The sequence below is a fragment of the Neofelis nebulosa genome, chromosome 6 (assembly GCF_028018385.1).
Source record: "Neofelis nebulosa isolate mNeoNeb1 chromosome 6, mNeoNeb1.pri, whole genome shotgun sequence".
Lineage (NCBI taxonomy): Eukaryota > Metazoa > Chordata > Mammalia > Carnivora > Felidae > Neofelis > Neofelis nebulosa.
In genome coordinates this window covers 44,399,005-44,417,602 of record NC_080787.1, presented here as the reverse complement: position 1 = coordinate 44,417,602, position 18,598 = coordinate 44,399,005, and the positions used below count along the sequence as shown (strand labels likewise).

Genomic DNA, 18,598 nt, shown 5'->3' with positions numbered 1-18,598 from the left:
AGGCGAGGTGGTGGGTGACACAGGAGGAAGAAGAGGGGGAAGGCCGATCCAAGGGTAACATCCAGGCTAAAGTGTGAAAAGGGTGGCAGGCAAGGTGAAATGTGCTTTGAGGCCTCAGATGTGGAGTTACTTAGGAACATGCTAGCAAGACCAGACTTCTGAGAAGTGAAAATGCCACAGCTAGGAAAAGCAGGAAAACTATCATTAAATAGACACAGAGAAATCTGTGGGAAGGGCCTCCCTTAAATCCTGATATTTTATGTGGTAGAAGAACAGCATCAGCCACAGCTCATTACTGTGCCATGAGCTCGTCTCCCAGACATCACAATCACGTGGAATAAATGAGGCAATTAGGACATATCATGAAGCCTATAAAGTGGATAGGATTTATTATTATTTATAGTGTCCATAGTTTCTGGAACAAACTAATGAAAATGTAAGGGAAAAATAGCCTATACCACAACAACCTTTCCCAACTATCCCACACCAGTGAAGGTGTACTTCACACCTGTACACGTTCCTCTAGCGGAAGAGACACCCAAAGTTTAACAAACTGAGAAAGGATGTCAGCGCCGGTCACTCTACCAAGGTGTCACCGCCACTGGGACTTTCAAGCACCAAGAACATCTGCTGCCCCAAAGTTCAAAGTGACCAGCTACTCCTTGAGTGGCGTAAATAAGAGAACACTTACACAACTTTGGATGAAAGTAAAAGCCATTGTGCATCCTCCCCTATCAAACTGAACGGGCTGCTCCAACACTTGACAGAATGCTCCCTGGGGACATCTGTCCTAGTCAGTGGCATCCATCCAACCACACAGGCCTCTGTCGCTAGCCCCCTGTGGGTAGAACTCCACGAGCCTATTTTATAGTCAGGGGTACCCGGAGAATTCCACTTTTTTTTTTTTTTTTTTTTAATTTATTTTTGGGACAGAGAGAGACAGAGCATGAGCGGGGGAGGGTCAGAGAGAGAGGGAGACACAGAATCAGAAACAGGCTCCGAGCCATCAGCCCAGAGCCCGACGCGGGGCTCGAACTCACAGACCGCAAGATCGTGACCTGGCTGAAGTCGGACGCTTAACCGACTGCGCCACCCAGGCGCCCCTGGAGAATTCCACTTTTTAAAGGGCCATCCTCTTTTCTGACTTTAAAGAGTTTCAAATTAAAAGAGATGACTCTTATCGCTATGTCCCCAGCTCTGCACACTGCCAAAGCACAGTCATCCCACGTCTAACCCAGTAGTTCCTTTCCCCAGGAGGACACATGGTCCACCAAAGGCAATTTCCCAAAGGAGAGGTGTAGAAATTGACAATTCTAGTGTGGGAAGACAACCTGAGGATCAGAAACTAATGTCTCCAAGGTAAAGAGTTTAGTTTTCTTTGGATAGGTAGGCTCCCCCTTTCCTTCTGGACTCTTGCGGAGGCTCTTTCCTCCATAAAGTAACAACCCTGGAATCACTAGGTGAAATTTAGAACGCTCTGTGAAAGAGGAGTCCCCCTAGGTCAATGGTTAAAAACTACTTCTTGGCCCAACACACTTGAGGGAGACACACTCCCCTCAGTAACAGCAGCTGATGACAGGAGGATTTGTCACAGAGGGAAGGGGACTGTATTTCTTACAGAATCCTGAGAGGCATCCCAACAGGTCAGAAATCACTGCCTCAGACACCTGATTACACTCTTTTTATGTTTTTAAGTTTATTTTTATTTAGTCGTTTTGAGGGGGGGGCGGAGAATGTGTGCATGTGTACAAACACGGGAGGCGCAGAGAGAAGGAGAGAGAGAATCCCAAGCAGGCTCTGCACAGTCAGCACAGAACCCGACCCGGGGCTCGAACTCACAGACTGTGAGGTTATCACCTGAGCCGAAATCAAGATTTGGCCACTTAACTGACTGAGCCACCCAGGTGCTCCGGGTTTCCACTCTTAAAAAAATTAAAGCTAGTATTAAAATTGTCCTTATCGGAGTCAACACTTTGAATAGTGGCTTTTAATCAAGAGGACACAGTATAAAAGTGACATTTTAAATCAATGGGGGAAAGGTGTTAGCTGAATGGAGAAAAGATCGGAGATCCATACCTTACATTTTATACAAAAATAAATTCTAGATGGATCAAACAATTAAATAGGGGCAGAGAGGGGAGGAGAACCTTAAAGTACTAGAAGAATACATGGGAGAAATAGTTTTTTTGTAATCTTAGAGTAGGGAAAGTCTGTCACAAGATACAGAGGTATAAAAGAAAAGATTGACAAATTTGACAACATCAGATTTTAAAATTCTGCATGATAAAGGAAAAAAGTAAACAAAGTCAAAGACTAAAAAAACCCAAAAAAACATTAAGTGGAAAAAATACTTCCAGTTCATATCACAAAGGGCTTTTCTCCCTAATACACAAATACCTTCTATAAACACAACAACAACAAAAGAAAAACAGGGACACTTGGGTGGCTCAGTCAGTTGAGCATCCAACTCTTGATTTTGGTTCAGATCATGATCTCACGGTCGTGAGATTGAGCTCCGTGTCTGTCTCCTTACGGAACATGGAGCCTACTTAAGATTCTCTCTTCCCCTAAAAAAAACAAAAAAACCAAAACAAAACAAAAAAACAGCTACCCTGCAGAAAATCAAACATATGAACCATCAGTTCACTAAAAAAGGAAAGTAGCCCCTAAACATATAAAAATAATCGGGGCGCCTGGGTGGCGCAGTCGGTTAAGCGTCCGACTTCAGCCAGGTCACGATCTTGCGGTCTGTGAGTTCGAGCCCCGCGTCGGGCTCTGGGCTGATGGCTCGGAGCCTGTTTCTGATTCTGTGTCTCCCTCTCTCTCTGACCCTCCCCCACTCATGCTCTGTCTCTCTCTGTCCCAAAAATAAATAAAAAACGTTGAAAAAAAAATTAAAAAAAAAATAAAAATAAAAATAAAAATAATCAACCTCTCTTTGAACATGAGAAATATAAATTAAAATTTCAATGAGATACTACGACTTATCAGACTGGTAAAGATAAAAGTTTGATAAAGGACCATGATGGTGAGGAAGTGGGGAAACAGCAACTTTTATGCTTTGCCAGTAGAGTGTAAACTCCATAACCTCTAGAGAGAATAATTTAGCAATAGCTTTCAAAATTTTAAGTGCACAAATTATTCTACTTGGCAAATATTTTCAGGTATTTGTCCTACCGGTATTTTTGCACATGTGTATAAGAATATCCAGTGCAGCATTCTTGGTTTTAGCAAAAGACTGCAAAGACCTAGATGTCACAGGTATGGGGTTTCTTTTTGGGATGATGAAAATGTTCTGGAATTAAATCACTGAACTGTACCACCCAGGTGCCCCTGCCTGGTACATTTATATTGGATGCCAGACATTGTTAATTTTGTGTTATTGAGTGCTGGATAGTTTTGTATCCCTGCAGATATTTTTGAACTTTGTCTAGGACAAAATTAAGTTCTTATTAAATCATTCGATCGTCTTGAGGCTTGCTTTTAAGCTCTGTCAATCCTTAGGGCTAGTTTTGCCCTATCCTGAGGCAGTATCTTGATGGCGTACCTTGTTGAGGTCTCATGGATTGCAAGGATTTTCGCGCTCTCACAGGTGGGAACACAAACCATTTTCTGCCCTGTGTGAGCTCTAAGCGTTGTTTCCTCTGATCCTTTTGGGTGGTTCTCTCCCAGGACTTGGGTAGTTGTCCCTCAGCCCCCATGGACTGACCAGTCATCAGCTGAGGACTCAGGCGTTTTCTGTCTGGGTAGCACTCTCCTCTCTGGTACTGTGCCTTGTGTTTGAGCCACTTTCCCCTTCCAACCACATCAGCTCATCCCTGGAAGATGATCAGACTCCATCTGGGGTCCCCTTCCCTACGCTGTGGCCTGGCAACTCTCTCCAGACAGTAAGCTGGAACAATTACAAATAGGGCTCACCTCATCCGTTTTCCATTTCTCAGGAGTTGCTCTCCATGCTGCCTGATTTCCCATGTCTCAAAACCACTGTTTAATATATTTTATCCTATTTTTAACTTTTTTTAACGCAGGAAAGTAAATTCAGTCCCAGTTTCTCCATCTCAGCCCTACAACGGCTATTTTTAAGGTTTTGAAAAAAAAATCACGTTAGGAGGTAACGACAGTTTATATGAATTCATTAGCACAAATTATAAGTCAGAGTATATTGAGGAGGGGGGAAGAGGAAACTAAATCAATCGTACAGTTTTATCCCATGCCTCCTTTTGTTTTCTACCCTGCAGAATAGCTTAGGGAAGGAGGAAAGCTGCTTCTTTAATCTGTATCTTTAATAAAGTTGGTCACTATTCATTATTCATTTAGTAAACATTTAGCACCTACTATGTGCCAGGTACTGTATTAAGGCTAGGGATATCAAATGAGCATGACATAAAATGTAATAATAAATGTAAGCACACTTAAAGTTAATAAATGATGATTTATTAAAGTAAAAATAATAAATGTAAGCACACTTGATATTTTTGTAGGACTGTAAAAGCAATGTTGAAAAGTGAATGACTATGTTTTAGCGAACAATTTTCCAATGAGTGTCATGATCAAAAAGTTATGCCATAAAATAACCATTTACCCAGGGCAAGTAGCTGTTTATGTCAATTAAGATATAAAATATTCTTTTTTGGTGCACCTGGGTGGCTCAGTTGGTTAAGTGGCCGACTTCAGCTCAGGTCATGATCTCATGGTCTGTGGGTTCAAGCCCTGCATCAGGCTCTGTGCTGACAGCTCAGTCTGAAGCCTGTTTCCAATTCTGTGTTTCCCTCTTTCTCTGCCCCTTGCCTGCTTGCTCTCTGTCTCTCCCTCAAAAATAATAAACATTAAAAAATTTTATAAAGTATTCTTTTTTTTTTTAGTGTTTCTTTAATTTTGACACACACACACACACACACACACACACACACACACACACACACCGTGCAAGCAGGGAAGGGACAGAGAGAGGGAGATGTAGAATCTGAAGCGGGCTCCAGGCTCTTAGCTGTCAGCACAGAGCCTGATGCAGGGCTTAAACCCACAAGCTGTGAGATCAGGACCTGAGCCAAAGTAGAACGCTTAACTGACTGAGCCAACCAGGCGCCCCCTCTTTTTTTTTTAAAGCTTATTTATTTATTTTGAGAGAGAGAGAGAGAGAGAGAGAGAGAGAGAGAGCGCAAGCTAGTAGGGGAGATGCAGGCAGACAGGGAGAGAGAGAATCCCAATCAGGCTCCGCACTGTCAGCACAGAGCCAGACGTGGGACTCGATCCCACAGACTGGCAGGTCATGACCTGAGCCAAAAATCAAGAGTTGTATGCTTAACTGACAGGGGTGAGCCGCCCAGGTGCCCCTAAAGTATTCTCTTTGTACTCCTTTTACTATATTGTAATAGTTATGGGCTATTAAATTTTGTAATTGCAAGACAGTGTGAAACTTTCTGCCATGGTTTCCGATTTTAAGGCACCCACTTTCTTTTGGAAGGGAGACATTCAATAATTTATCACAATGCAATGTGAGAAGTGCTGAGAGTTTTGGCAGGGATTCTCAAGCTTCTTCAGGTGAAGCTCCTGGGCTTTTTTGTGAAATAATATGACATTTTACTAGAAAAGGAAACATGACTGTATTTTCACAATTATACTCATTTGCAATACAGAGAAGCAATCAAACTCAACACAATGGGCTCTGAGTTTTTCAGTTATTATTCAACAAAGAACTTCCTTCATTTTGATGTCTTCTAGCAGCAATGAAGAGAAGACAGAAAAGACTAAGAAATATTATTAGAAGAACTTGGGGATGAAAAAATTCCTCCATCAGAAAAGATGACCATTAAGTAGGCAGTATTGGGCCCTGGTTCACCTCATGAAATGTAGAATTTGAAGGCCTTAAAAAGCTGCTTTAATTCCTATTTAGAATGAGGCAGGATGGAAATAAACCTCATTTTTAAGAAATCCAGCCAGCTAAACAATGTGCCCTAAGGTGGGGGGAAAGAGTGGCCGACCTCAGGGGGTCAGGGCAAAGTCTGGCAAGGTTTACAGAGCAAGGGACATATCGGGGAGAACACTGAATTTGGAAGGCAAAGGGCTTGTTTTGGATACCTGACATTAACTAACTGTGTGATTACCGACAAGCTCCAATCTCTCAGGGCCCATTTGTCCACCCCTAAATGAAGTTAATAGCCACAGCTATGATTTTTAAACTTTGTTCCCTGGTGACCTAGGATTCTCCAAGGTGTCCAGGAGCTTTCTTGGAGGCCTAAATATTGGTGGTGGAGACACTCTGATGTTCCACTTCTCCCCCTTCAATTCTTATTTAGCTAGGAGAAAACAAGTTTGAAATCCTTTTAACTTCTCCAACTCCTAGAATGCAGTGGTTTTTGTGTGTTGTGAAAGAATGACCATCAACAGTGGTCAATCTGAAAATGAAAACCCAAGGATCATGGGGAGCCTGGGTGGCTCAGTTGGTTAAGCGTCCAACTTCGGCTCAGGTCATGATCTCATGGTTCGTGAGTTCGAGCCCCACGTCGGGCTCTGTGCTGACAGCTCGGAGCCTGGAGCCTGCTTTGGATTCTGTGTCTCCCTCTCTCTCTGCCCCTCCCCTGCTCATGCTTGCGTGCTCGCTCTCTCTCTCTCTCTTTCTCTCTGTCAAAAATAAATAAACATTAAAAAAACCCCCAAGGATCCATAAAAATCAAGAATCATGATTATTTTAGCAACAGAATAGTGATATTGTTTGATAAACACATCAAACTTCTTTAAGATAAATTCCAACACAGTGATAATAACCTTAAGATTACTGACTATAAAATCATTAACCACACAAATCAGTGTTTCTCAAGCTAGGGTCTGAGAAAATAACCTTGGGTGGTCTGAGATCTCAAGTGTGAGAAACATTAACAGATTCTAAAATTGTCCAGAAATATATACACTGGAGAACTTCGGGGCTCATAAAAATTGTGCTAACCGTGTTTGCTAACGGCCTCTCAAAATTTCAAGATCCATTTAAGAATCCACAGACAGAAGACCTGTATACACATTGACTGGTGCAGAGATGGTCCCAGGGAAAATCTTTCCAGGCCTCTCTTTGTCATATTCTTTCAGTCTCAGCTGCCAATTTTGCACCAGGCTGGGGGCCCAGGTCCCAACAAAGGAGGTTATCAAAAGAGCGTTGGCTGAATCCCAAAAGTCTTTGTTGCATCTAGATTCAGAGCTGAGGTGGTTCAAGAGATACCAAACTCAGAAAATAACAAAGCCTGGGGCGCCTGGGTGGCGCAGTCGGTTAAGCATCCGACTTCAACCAGGTCACGATCTCGCGGTCCGTGAGTTCGAGCCCCGCGTCAGGCTCTGGGCTGATGGCTCGGAGCCTGGAGCCTGTTTCCGATTCTGTGTCTCCCTCTCTCTCTGCCCCTCCCCCGTTCATGCTCTGTCTCTCTCTGTCCCAAAAATAAATAAAAAACGTTGAAAAAAAAAATTAAAAAAAAAAAAAAAGAAAATAACAAAGCCCTCCAGCAATGAGGGGTGCTCTGAACTCATACTGCATAGCTTGTAGGAGTATTAAGTTATGGCTCAATTACAGTGGACTAACACACTAGACTGACTTCAAACTTAAATGTTACTAATAGACTATCACCTAGAAATTAACAGCATAAGACAATATCATAGAGCTATCCTCAAAAGCAGGGATCTTGTCATATTCATCTTCATATTCCCAGCAAAGAGCACATAAACAGGTGTAAGAAACACTAAATAAATATTCATTCAGGGTTTAAATATAGTGTAGCTGCATTTTATGCAAAGACTGTGTTCCCAAAGACCTCGCATGATTAAAAACGCATGTAATACTAGTCAAAAAATGTTTTTAATCTTTATTTATTTTTGAGAGAGAGAGAGAGAGAGAGAGAGAGAGAGAGAAAGCAGGGGAGCAACAGAGAGAGAAGGAGACATAGGCTCCAAAGCAGGCTCCAGGCTCTGAGCTGTCAGCACAGAACCTGACACAGGACTCGAACTCACGATCTGTGAGTTCATGACCTGAGCTGAAGTCGGATGCTCTACCGACTGAGCAGCCCAGGCACCCCAACATAATTCTAGTGTAATTCTAACAAACTGACAAATTCCTAGAGAATACCAACATTGAAATTTTGTAATTCCTGGTGGGACTTACAGATATATTACATTCTGTTAAGATTTTTTAGATAGAATAATGAAATTGGGGTTATATTTAAAAAAAATCATCCTTTAGGGGCGCCTGGGTGGCTCAGTCGGTTAAGCGTCCGACTTCAGCTCAGGTCACGATCTCACGGTCTGTGAGTTCGAGCCCCGCGTCGGGCTCTGGGCTGATGGCTCAGAGCCTGGAGCCTGCTTCCGATTCTGTGTCTCCCTCTCTCTCTGTCCCTCCCCCGTTCATGCTCTGTCTCTCTCTGTCTCAAAAATAAAAAAAAAAACAAAACCAAAAACATTAAAAAAAAAATCATCCTTTAGAGATCCATATTGAAGCAGGTGTGAGTTCAATTACTATGATGTCTAGGATTTGCTTCAAAATAATATAGACTAAAGTTGGTTATTATTTTTTTCATGTTTATTTTTCAGAGAGAGAGAGAGAGAGAGAGAGAGAGAGAGAATGAGCAGGAGAGGAGCAGAGAGAGAGGGAGACACAGAAGCTGAAGCAGGCTCGAGGCTCTGAGCTGTCAGCGGACAGCCCGATGTGGGGCTCAAACCCATGGACCATGAGATCATGACCTGAGCTGAAGTCGGATGCTCAACTGACTGAGCCACCCAGGCGCCCCTAAAGTTGGTTACTGAAAACATTGGGGGGTGCCTAGGTGGCTCAGTTGGTTGTGTCCGACTCTTGATTTCGACTTTTGATGGTCTGACAGTTGATGGGTTCGAGCCCCATGTCAGACTCCATGCTGAAGGCGAGGAGCCTGCTTGGGATTCTTGTTCCCTCTCTCTGCCCTTCCCTCTCCCCTCAAAATATACAAATATTTAAAAAAAAAACCCATGGAGTCCTCGTACACTAAAACTAACATAACGCCATGTGTTAACTACACTGGAATTAAAATTTTTAAGAGACACACGAAAAAAAACCTAAAAGGAAATATAGTACACCAAAAAAAAAAAAAAAAAAAAAAATCAAACGTGGAATCCTGTTCCTCCAGCTCCCGCAGAGATTCACCAGGAATCGGGGGTTACTATGGAGTTTTCTCCTTGACCCTCTGAGGTTGGTCACTCTTTCCCTCATGTTATAACACATACTCAGGCAAATTTCAGGCAACCTGGGGAACCTGTCCCCAACTACAGTCAGGTAGGACCTGCAAACAAGGGCCTCTGGTCAGCTCAGAGATACAAATTGAGGCTGCTTACTCTCCAAACTCAGAGAAAGGGTTCAGTTTTTTGGTAGTTTGACTGAAGGGAAATGCTGTAGGTGAAATCTTACTTGGGAGCGTATGACTTAAACCAGTTTCAGTATCATTCCTTCCACTCCTTCCCATCAAATACAGGTAATTCCTGTATTTCTCCATACCCCTCTTTCCCGTATTTACTCATATTTACATTGGAATGTCAGCTCTATCAGGGCAGAGGTTTGCGTCTATTCACCAGTGAAACTCAGCATCCAGAATAGCACCTGGCATACATATTACAAAGCCTCAATAAACTTTTTCTTTCTTACTCCTGGCTTTATTGACATATAGTGGACAAATAAGACAGTATAGGTTTATGGTATACAGTGTGATGATTTGATACATGTGTATATTGTGAAATGATGACCACAATAAGGTTAGTTAATATCTCCATGACCTCACATACTTGCCAATTTTTTTGTGTGGTAAGAATATTTAAAATCTACTCTCAACAAATTTCAAGTATATAATACACTGCAGTCATCATGCTATGCATGAGATCCCTCACTTATTCATCTTATTTTTTCTAAGTTTATTTATTTATTTTGAGAGAGAGAGAGACAGAGAGAGAGAGAGAAGAATAGAGAGAGAATCCCAAGCAGGCTCCACACTATCAGCGCAGAGCCTAATGCGGAGCTCGAGCTCATGAACTGCGAGAACATGACCTGAGGCTAAATCAAGAGCTGGTTGCTCAACCAACTGAGCCATCCAGGCACTCCCTTCCCCCAACCCCCCTTTTTAAAAGAACCTATTCATCGTATAACAGGAAGTTTGTGCCCTTTGACCAATATCTCCCCATTTCCTAAACCCAGCCTCTGGCAACCAATCACCAACTGAGTATGCTTCTGCAAGTTCAACTTTTTTACATTCTACATATAAGTGAGATCGTATAGTATTTGTCTATGTTTGTGTGACTTATTTCACTTAGTTTATGCTATGCTTTCAATGTTCATCCATGCTGTCACAAATGGCAGGGTGTCTTTCTTTCTTATGGTTGAACAATATTCCAGTGTAGGTATATGGGCATGTGTGTGTATAAAACAACTTCTTTATCAATGTATCCATCGGCAGTTACTTAGGTTGTTTCCATATCTTGGCTATTGTGAATAATGGCGCTGTGAACAGGGGGTGCAGATATCTCTTTGGGACAGTGATTTCATTTCCTTCAGCTATATATCTGAAAGTGGGATTCCTGGCTCATATGGTGGCTCTATTTTTAATTTTTTTAGTGATCTGCATACTGTTTTCCGTATTGGCTGCACCAATTTACGTTTCCACCAACAGTGTACTAGGGTTCCATTTTGTCCACATCCTTGCTGACATCTCTTGTGTTTTTGCCATTCTAGCAGGTGTGAAGTGGTATCTCCTTGTTGTTAGTGAACATTTTTCGAAATGAACCTATCATCCTTTCCAGTATGTTGGCCACAAGATGGCAAAAGCTCCAACAGGATCAGGCACCCCAGGCCCTTCTCCTTGAAACCTACTTTAGTTTTCCAAGAAAGTGTATTTTTTTGAAGACCAGGTTATTCCTATGGGAGAACAATCTAAAGTGGAAAATAATTCTACTTAAGCCTAGAATGCACAATGGGGCTAAAGTCATTTCCTGCTCTTCCCCTACATGCTATTCTAGCCAAACTGCCACTCTCCTGCCCCCAAACACAACGTGCACTCCCCCCACCCTTGTCCAGGTGACAATTTTCTTACCTGGAATGCTCTTCCTGGTAGCTTGAACCTCTGCGAATCCTTCTCTGACAACCTTAGGATTCTCTACCTAGAATTCTAAAAGCAACCACCATGTCTTTCGACACTGATCAGACATTACTCTCTGTGGTTATCCTCGCGACGCCTATCTTCTATTCTCAACTAAAGCACAGCCCAAATTTAAGTAAAAAGAGTCTAGAGTGCTTTGAGAAGACTGATGAAGAGCAGCTAAGACACCCATCCCAAAGCTGAGCAACTTTTAGACTGCATCGTGTTTTTTGGCATCAGTGAACTGGAAACACTGGCTCATTACAATAGATTCTAGCCTCTTTTTTTTTTTAAGCATAAATTTCCCCACAAAGGGAATTTTATGGAGGGCACTAGTTTACCTGCCTCTCAAAAGACCAACTGCAACCAAATGAAGTGAACATAACCTCAAGGTTTTATTGTCTTCATGATGTAGCAAAATAAGCTTAGAACTGGATCCCTTGGCCCTTTCTCTCATCTCCTCCCTGTTCAAAATGCTTGCATCTCTTCATAGCCAGCATTCTCTTAGATCTGCGTTGGGTTCAACACATCCAGGCCTCCGCACAATCTTCTTTTGTAGTTTGAGCCTTTTTCTGGAAAATCGGCTTAGTTTGCCCACTGTAGCCACTGTTTCCTGTCATAACGCCACTTTCCCTGGGCATAAAGAGGATCTTTGCCTTTCTCGTACTGGGTCATTTTGTGGGGTTGGTGCTCACCCCACTTCTTGCAGAAAGTGTGGTGGGTTTTAGGAACGTTCACCATGGCTGCAAGAACGCTATTGGCACGGAAAGAAAAAGCTCTAGCCTCATTTTGAATCCCTGCCCACCCTACCCTCCCTGTAACGAAGGGACCCTTGGCTCTTTGTCATCTTGACCATGCCCCCCAAACTATCACATCACTTTTTAAATTCTTTGGCTTTGCACTTATCTTTTTGAGAAGACAGACCTTCCTACCCACCTCCAAGTGGCCAACTGACAATGCCTGCCTATTTTTTAAGGCTTGGAGTAAAATTATACTATTTTTTTTAAACCCCCAGACAAAATTAATTGTTTACTTATTTGTATCCCCAGAGCACATCTGACATGTTACTAGCATCTGACAGGTGTGTTGACAAAACTTTGTTTTTCTGGTCCCCTGTTAATTTACAAGTTCCATGAAAGCTGGGGCAGTTTCTTTCCATCTTTGTATTATCTGAGTTTTGGACAATGCCTGATATAAACGTGCCTAGTAAATGTCTTTTACTTTACTGAATAACTTTACTAAGATTTTGGTCTAAATAACTAACTTTTCGACGGGTGATGTCAGTTCCTTATTATTTAGTTGCCAAAAATATACAGCTAGGCTACCCATGAGCACTTTCTCGCATCACAAAGCACAGGATTTGGGATGCAGTGTGGAGTGTCCAATGCCCAGGATCTACTGGCTTATGCTGGGCCCTTACGTATCTAGACAGCCATTCCTGCTGCGTAGAAAAAGTCATGAGAAGTCAACTGACTCCCCATCTCTGCTCCAGAGCAGATGACTCAATCTCTGAGGCATAAGGAAGTGTCATTTTTTAAGATTCAGAGGACAAAAGGATTGTGTATCCTTCCATAATAATCTATTTAGTATTAAATAAACTTCCCTAAAACAGGGATTTGCGTACTAAACATAAACAGAAAAATTCCTTGGAGTTCCCAAATCTTTAGCACAGTCATTTATTATGTTAATAATAGTTGTGTTCCTTAAAAGACTCACAAATAAAAGTCTAAGTTGAAGAGTTTCTGGCACAGCCTTGCATGGCTTTTGAGAGTACCAACACTAGACCTTACAGGGAAGAAAAACAACTCAATGATATGGGAAAAAAACAGATGCCCTGCCAAAAAATGTTGTTATAATTTACTATGTTTTATTTATTTTTATTTTATTTTATTAAAGAAATTTTTTTTTAATGTTTTATTTATTTTTGAGATAGGGAGAGACAGAGCATGAACAGGGGAGGGTCAGAGAAAGAGGGAGACACAGAATCTGAAACAGGCTCCAGGCTCCGAGCTGTCAGCACAGAGCCCGACTCGGGGCTCAAACCCCCCGACCGCGAGATCATGACCTGAGCCGAAGTCGGCCGCTCAGCCGACTGAGCCACCCAGGCGCCCCATAATTTACTATGTTTTAAAAGAGATTGAACATTTTAACGACTATGGAAAATAATATACAGGAAATTATTGAGAAATGATACAAAGAAATGCTGCTAGGGGCGTCTGGGTGGCTCAGTCAGTTAAGCGTCCCACTTGTGATTTTGGCTCAGGTCATGATCTCATGGTTCGTGGGATCAAGCCTGGGTCGGGAATCTCTCTCTCCCTCTCTCTCTGTGTCTCCTCCCCACCCCTGCTCACGTGCATGCTCAATCTCTCAAAATAAACAGACATTAAAAAAAAAAAAAAAGAAATGCTGCTAGCCTGATTGCTATTAAATATTAAGTAAAGTGAAATTGAAACTATCTTTGTGATAAATCACGATACTTCAGTATATAGAATAATACATATTAAAAAGATAAGTCAGTTCTCTTCAGTTATACTACTGTTTCAGTTAAAGAATTCTTGTATTTTACTTCCAAATAAAAGGCGAATTTCTGTTTTAATCATTGACTGCCACATTTATTACTTTCTTCCACTAAAAACAGTCATTTAGAGGCTTAGCTCCAACAACAAGCTGACTTAGCAAAAGGAAGCAATGCCAACATTGAAACTAACCACCCAGAAAGATGGACGAGTATCAACCAAAAACACATTAGCAAAAATTTCAGGAACAGGCATTAAAAAGGAGAAGAGCCAAAGGTAAGTCTTACTTACATCCTCAGATTCTCTGTCTCTCTCTCTCTCTCTGCCCCTCCCCTGCTTGTGCACGCACTCTCTCTCCCCCTCTCTTTCTCAAGATAAATAAACTTAATTTTTTTTTAAGTTTTATTTATGTAAGTAATTTCTATGCCCAATGTGGGGCTCAAACTCATGACCCTGAGATCAAGAGTCTCATGCTCTTCCCACTGAGCCAGCCAGGCACCCATCTTTCAGAGAACAGCTTAATGAAATAAAAGTAAAAATCCTACCAATGTGACTTTTTCTACTTTTAATAACAACGGGCATTACTGTGCAGTACCAGTCACAACAAATAGTAAAAAAGACTGCTTTTTGCATTCCAATCCTACAGTCAAGAATTCACTGAAATACAGCATGGTAATAATTAAGCTATTAAAGTAAAAACTGCTGAATCTTTTTCTGTATTTCCTCAAAATAATAGGATGCCATTGTTATCCATTAGTGTAGTTTGTAGGTACTGTTGTCCCTATGTGTGGAACTGCTTTTAAAAGATACTTTGAAACGGTAGTAATTATAAGCAAAAAATATTTTTTATTAGCAATCTGGTTAAAGTTATTTTGCAAACTCTTGAGTCTCACTGCTCTCTCTCAATGAGTAACATTCAAAATATTTTGGTTTTATGGTATGTTCCAAGAAAAACAAGCCCTATAAAAACAGCTAACAATATTTAACAAACAAAATTCCATTTTACGAAGTCAATGATGTTAACCAAGGAAGAGATGTCCAGGGTCCCCTTCAGTAAAAGTAGATTCACAAGGACGATGTGCGCACAAAATAAATTTTTTAAGGGGAAGGAAATGAGAGAAATTTTTTTTTTTTAATTTTTTTTTCAACGTTTTTCATTCATTTTTGGGACAGAGAGAGACAGAGCATGAACGGGAGAGGGGCAGAGAGAGAGGGAGACACAGAATCCGAAACAGGCTCCAGGCTCTGAGCCATCAGCCCAGAGCCTGACGCGGGGCTCGAACTCACGGACCGCGAGATCGTGACCTGGCTGAAGTCGGACGCTTAACCGACTGCGCCACCCAGGCGCCCCGAGAGAAATTTTTTTAAACTTAAAAATGATTTAAGGGGCAACTGGCTGGCTCAGTCGGCAGAGCATGAGACTCTTGATCTCAGGGTTGTGAGTTCAAGTCCCATGCTGGGTGTGGAGCCTACTTAAAAAAAAAAAAACAACCCCAAAATGAACAAATATTTTTAAAGAAGGATTTAAGAAAGAATATGAAGAAATATACTGTATTACTCCAAGCAAAATTTCAGTTTCTACAAAAACTTTAAGAGGCTGAATTAGGGGCACGTTGGTGGCTCAGTCAGCTAAGGTGTCTGACTTCAGCTCAGGTCATGATCTCCTGGTTCCTTAGTTTCAGCCCCACATAGGGCTCTCTGTTGTCAGAGCAGATCCTGCTCTAGGATCCTCTGTCTCCCTCTCTCTCTGCCCTTCCCCCACTCACGCTCTCCCTCCCTCTCTCAAAAATAAACATTACAAAAATAATTTTTTTAAGAAGCTAAATTAATCTCACTTTTCTACACTCCATTTAAAAGACATAAACTTCTATCTAATGCAAAGTCTTTTATAAACCTTAAGAAATGCCATGTGAAGGGAATTTATATTTGTACTTATTTCGATCAAAAGACTACAAGGAACAGAGTTTCAGTTGGAGAAGATGAGAAAGTTCTGGAGAAGGACGGTGGGGATGGCTGCACAACAGTGTGAATGTACTTAATGCCACAGAACTATACGTGAAATGGTTAAAATGGAAAATTTTATGTTATGAAAACAATTTTTGAAATAAAAAATAACAATAAAAAATAAAGCATCCATGAATATTCTTACTAAAAAAAACCAAGGCCATAACTAGTGGTCTGTAACTAGTTGTAGATCTATCATCAAAAAATCTTTTTTTTTTTATTTTATTATTTTATTTAAAAAAAAATTTTTTTTTAACGTTTTATTTATTTTTGAGACAGGGAGAGACAGAGCATGAACGGGGGAGGGTCAGAGAGAGGGAGACACAGAATCTGAAACAGGCTCCGGGCTCCGAGCTGTCAGCACAGAGCCCGACGTGGGGCTCGAACTCACGAACAGCGAGATCATGACCTGAGCTGAAGTCGGCCGCCCAACTGACTGAGCCACCCAGGCGCCCCCAAAAAATCTTTTAAAAAAATGTTTATTTATTTTTGAGAGAGAGACAGAGCATGAGTGGGAGAGGGGCAGAGAGAGGAAGAGACAGAATCCAAAGCAGGCTCCAGGCTCCGAGCTGTCAGCACAGAGCCTGACATGGGGCTCGAACTCACGAACAGTGAGATCATGACCTGAGCCGAAGTCTGACACTTAAATCTCACTGAAGGGAGATGAAGGACCCAGAGCTCATCAGTTAAAATTAACCCTAGAAGCAGTGGTGTGAAAGAAGTTGAGGCACTTCACCCCACAACTACTGACAGGTACCGGATATGGCTGTGGGAGGAAATCCCCCAAAGGAGGGAGGAGGTTTCTTGACCCTTTGTGGGCCTTTTGGCTGTCTGGTGAAGCCTATGGATCCCTTGCCAGAGTAATACTTCAAAGTTCATAATATATGTAAGGACTTTAAAAAAAAATGCATTCATTTAAAAAATAAAAATAAAAAACACATGTATAAAAATATTTAAAAATTGTGATACAGTTATATATGTGATTCTTCATCAATGCATTCTTACAAGATTTAGTGGTGAGTCTAGTAACTACTACCTTTTGGAAGATCGTAATTTTTTCAGGTATCTGCAAATGTAATGGGACAAAAAATTTTTCTAATAGTAACAAATTCCCAGGCATTGTTAATTCATGGTTTGGGTTGCCTTCATTCATAGATTTAGGAAATGATGAATTTCAACTGGAGTCTAATGAAAGTAACATGCAATTTTCTTCATATCCAAGTTCATGGTCTCCCCTCCCCACACTTCTATCCACAGATCCTTTAGGGGTCGGTCCATAGAGCCTGTGCACTGCTAGGGCCCAGGGCACTTGTTCAACATGTGAAGTGAATAAACTCAATGCAGTAACAAACACAGTGGGATTCTAAACATCTGAATATCATCCACAAGCTATTTTTATACTTGCTAAGCACAGTCTGGTCATTTCTAAACACTGTTTGATGTAATTTTTGCAAAGATGTTGAAGGTGCTGCCAGATACACAGGATGGTAGCAGCAAGCTGGCAATTCCAACTGTGCAGAAAGGACACTCTCCAGCATCACCAAAGTTATCAAAAAATTCCCGGAGTAAGGAAGTCAAGTAAAGCTAATATTTTGCATGCTTAGTGGAGAGCAACAGAAACACATTTTACAACTTACAAGCACAAGACTGCAGTGGAAAAGCTCATCAAAATTCTCAACCTTGGACCAGTGTAAAACACAAAGGCAAATTTCATGATAAACATGCAACAATCTTTTCTGGTAAGCTTAGTCAAAATCCATATCTTCATTCTCCCGAACATCCGAAGTGGAAAACAGTTACATAAATAAATCATGTACTTTTCTAGTTTTTATATGAGTGCTCAGAATTGAATGGACCTCTGAATTAACACCCTTTTGTGTACTCACCTTTTTTTTTTTTTTTTAAGAGAGAGAGAGCTCGAGTGGGGGAGAGGGGCAGAGGGAGAGAGAGCGAGAATCTTAAGCGGGCTCCATGCTCAGCTTGGAGCCCAAAGTGGAGCTCAACCCTACAGCCCTGGGGTCATGATCTGAGCCAAAATCAAGAGTCGGAAGCTCAACCAACTGAGCCACCCAGGTGCCCCAAAATATATGTATATTCTTTTTTTTTTTTTTTTTTTGGAGAGAGAGAGTGCTTGTGAGTACAAGTGGGGGAGAGGTAAGAGAGAGAGGGAGAGAGAATCCTAAGAGGTTCCATGCCCAGTGTGGAGCCCAACGTGGGGCTCAAACCCACAACCATGAGATCACAACCTGAGCTGAAATCAAGGATCAGATGCTCAACCAACTGCACCATCCAGGCACCCCTTACTCACTTCTGGGCTATTCTGCTATAGATTACTGTACCCTCAAATAAGGGAGTCAAGTAACTTATAGACGGCCTCCAGTGGTCTAAGAACAAAATACTAAATTTATTTTTAAGGCAACTCACTGTGCGTTTTTTTCTTTAATTTAAAACCACTTCATTCTCAAAGTAGCAGTCACATGTACCAGAATTGAATGATGTTAGGGGAAACTGTATAACTAATTTAGAACACAGTCCCATCTTCTAAGACATTGGTGCCTACAATACAACCCTTTTCCTTAGGGAAAACATAAAAGCTTTTCATTTGGCTTGACCCTATCTTGTATCACTTTTGGGTTATTTAAAATAGGACAGACCTGGGGTGTCTGGGGGGCTCAGTCGGTTAGGTGTTCGACTTCAGCCCATGTCATGATCTCACGCTTCATGGGTTCGAGCCCCGCCGTTGGGCTCTGTGCTGACAGCTCGGAGCCTGGAGCCTGCTTCGGATTCTGTGTCTTCCTCTCTCTCTGTCCCTCCCCTGCTTGCACCCTTTCTCTCGGTCTCCCAAAAATAAATATTAAAAAAATGTTTTTTTAATAATAAAAAATAAAATAGGACAGACTCGCCCGAATAGACATTTTTCCAAAGAAGACATATGGATGGTCAATGGACACA

At 41.6% G+C, this 18,598-nt stretch overlaps 1 protein-coding gene, 1 long non-coding RNA gene and 1 pseudogene across 7 annotated transcripts in view; 1 reads left to right on the top strand and 2 right to left on the bottom strand.

The window, feature by feature from the left end:
* BICRAL (BICRA like chromatin remodeling complex associated protein) overlaps window positions 1–18,598 on the bottom strand; it is a 112,116-nt gene that overhangs the window by 41,519 nt on the left and 51,999 nt on the right. The window contains exon 1 of one of the 4 annotated variants that reach the window (XM_058733985.1): window positions 4,640–4,818. The exons of the other annotated variants lie outside the window; for them this stretch is intronic. The gene's annotated coding sequence lies outside the window, so the exon portion shown is untranslated. Of the gene's footprint in view, window positions 1–4,639; window positions 4,819–18,598 lie in introns of those variants that run through there. 4 annotated transcript variants of the gene reach the window in all.
* The window catches only part of LOC131514235 (uncharacterized), a 32,024-nt gene that overhangs the window by 226 nt on the left and 13,200 nt on the right, over window positions 1–18,598 (top strand). For 2 of the 3 annotated variants that reach the window (XR_009262993.1, XR_009262992.1), the window contains exon 2: window positions 13,765–13,918. This is a non-coding gene — a long non-coding RNA (uncharacterized LOC131514235). Of the gene's footprint in view, window positions 1–13,764; window positions 13,919–15,590; window positions 15,860–18,598 lie in introns of those variants that run through there. The other variant, XR_009262991.1, reaches the window with a different exon arrangement.
* On the bottom strand, window positions 8,433–13,023 carry LOC131514234 (large ribosomal subunit protein eL42-like; annotated as a pseudogene).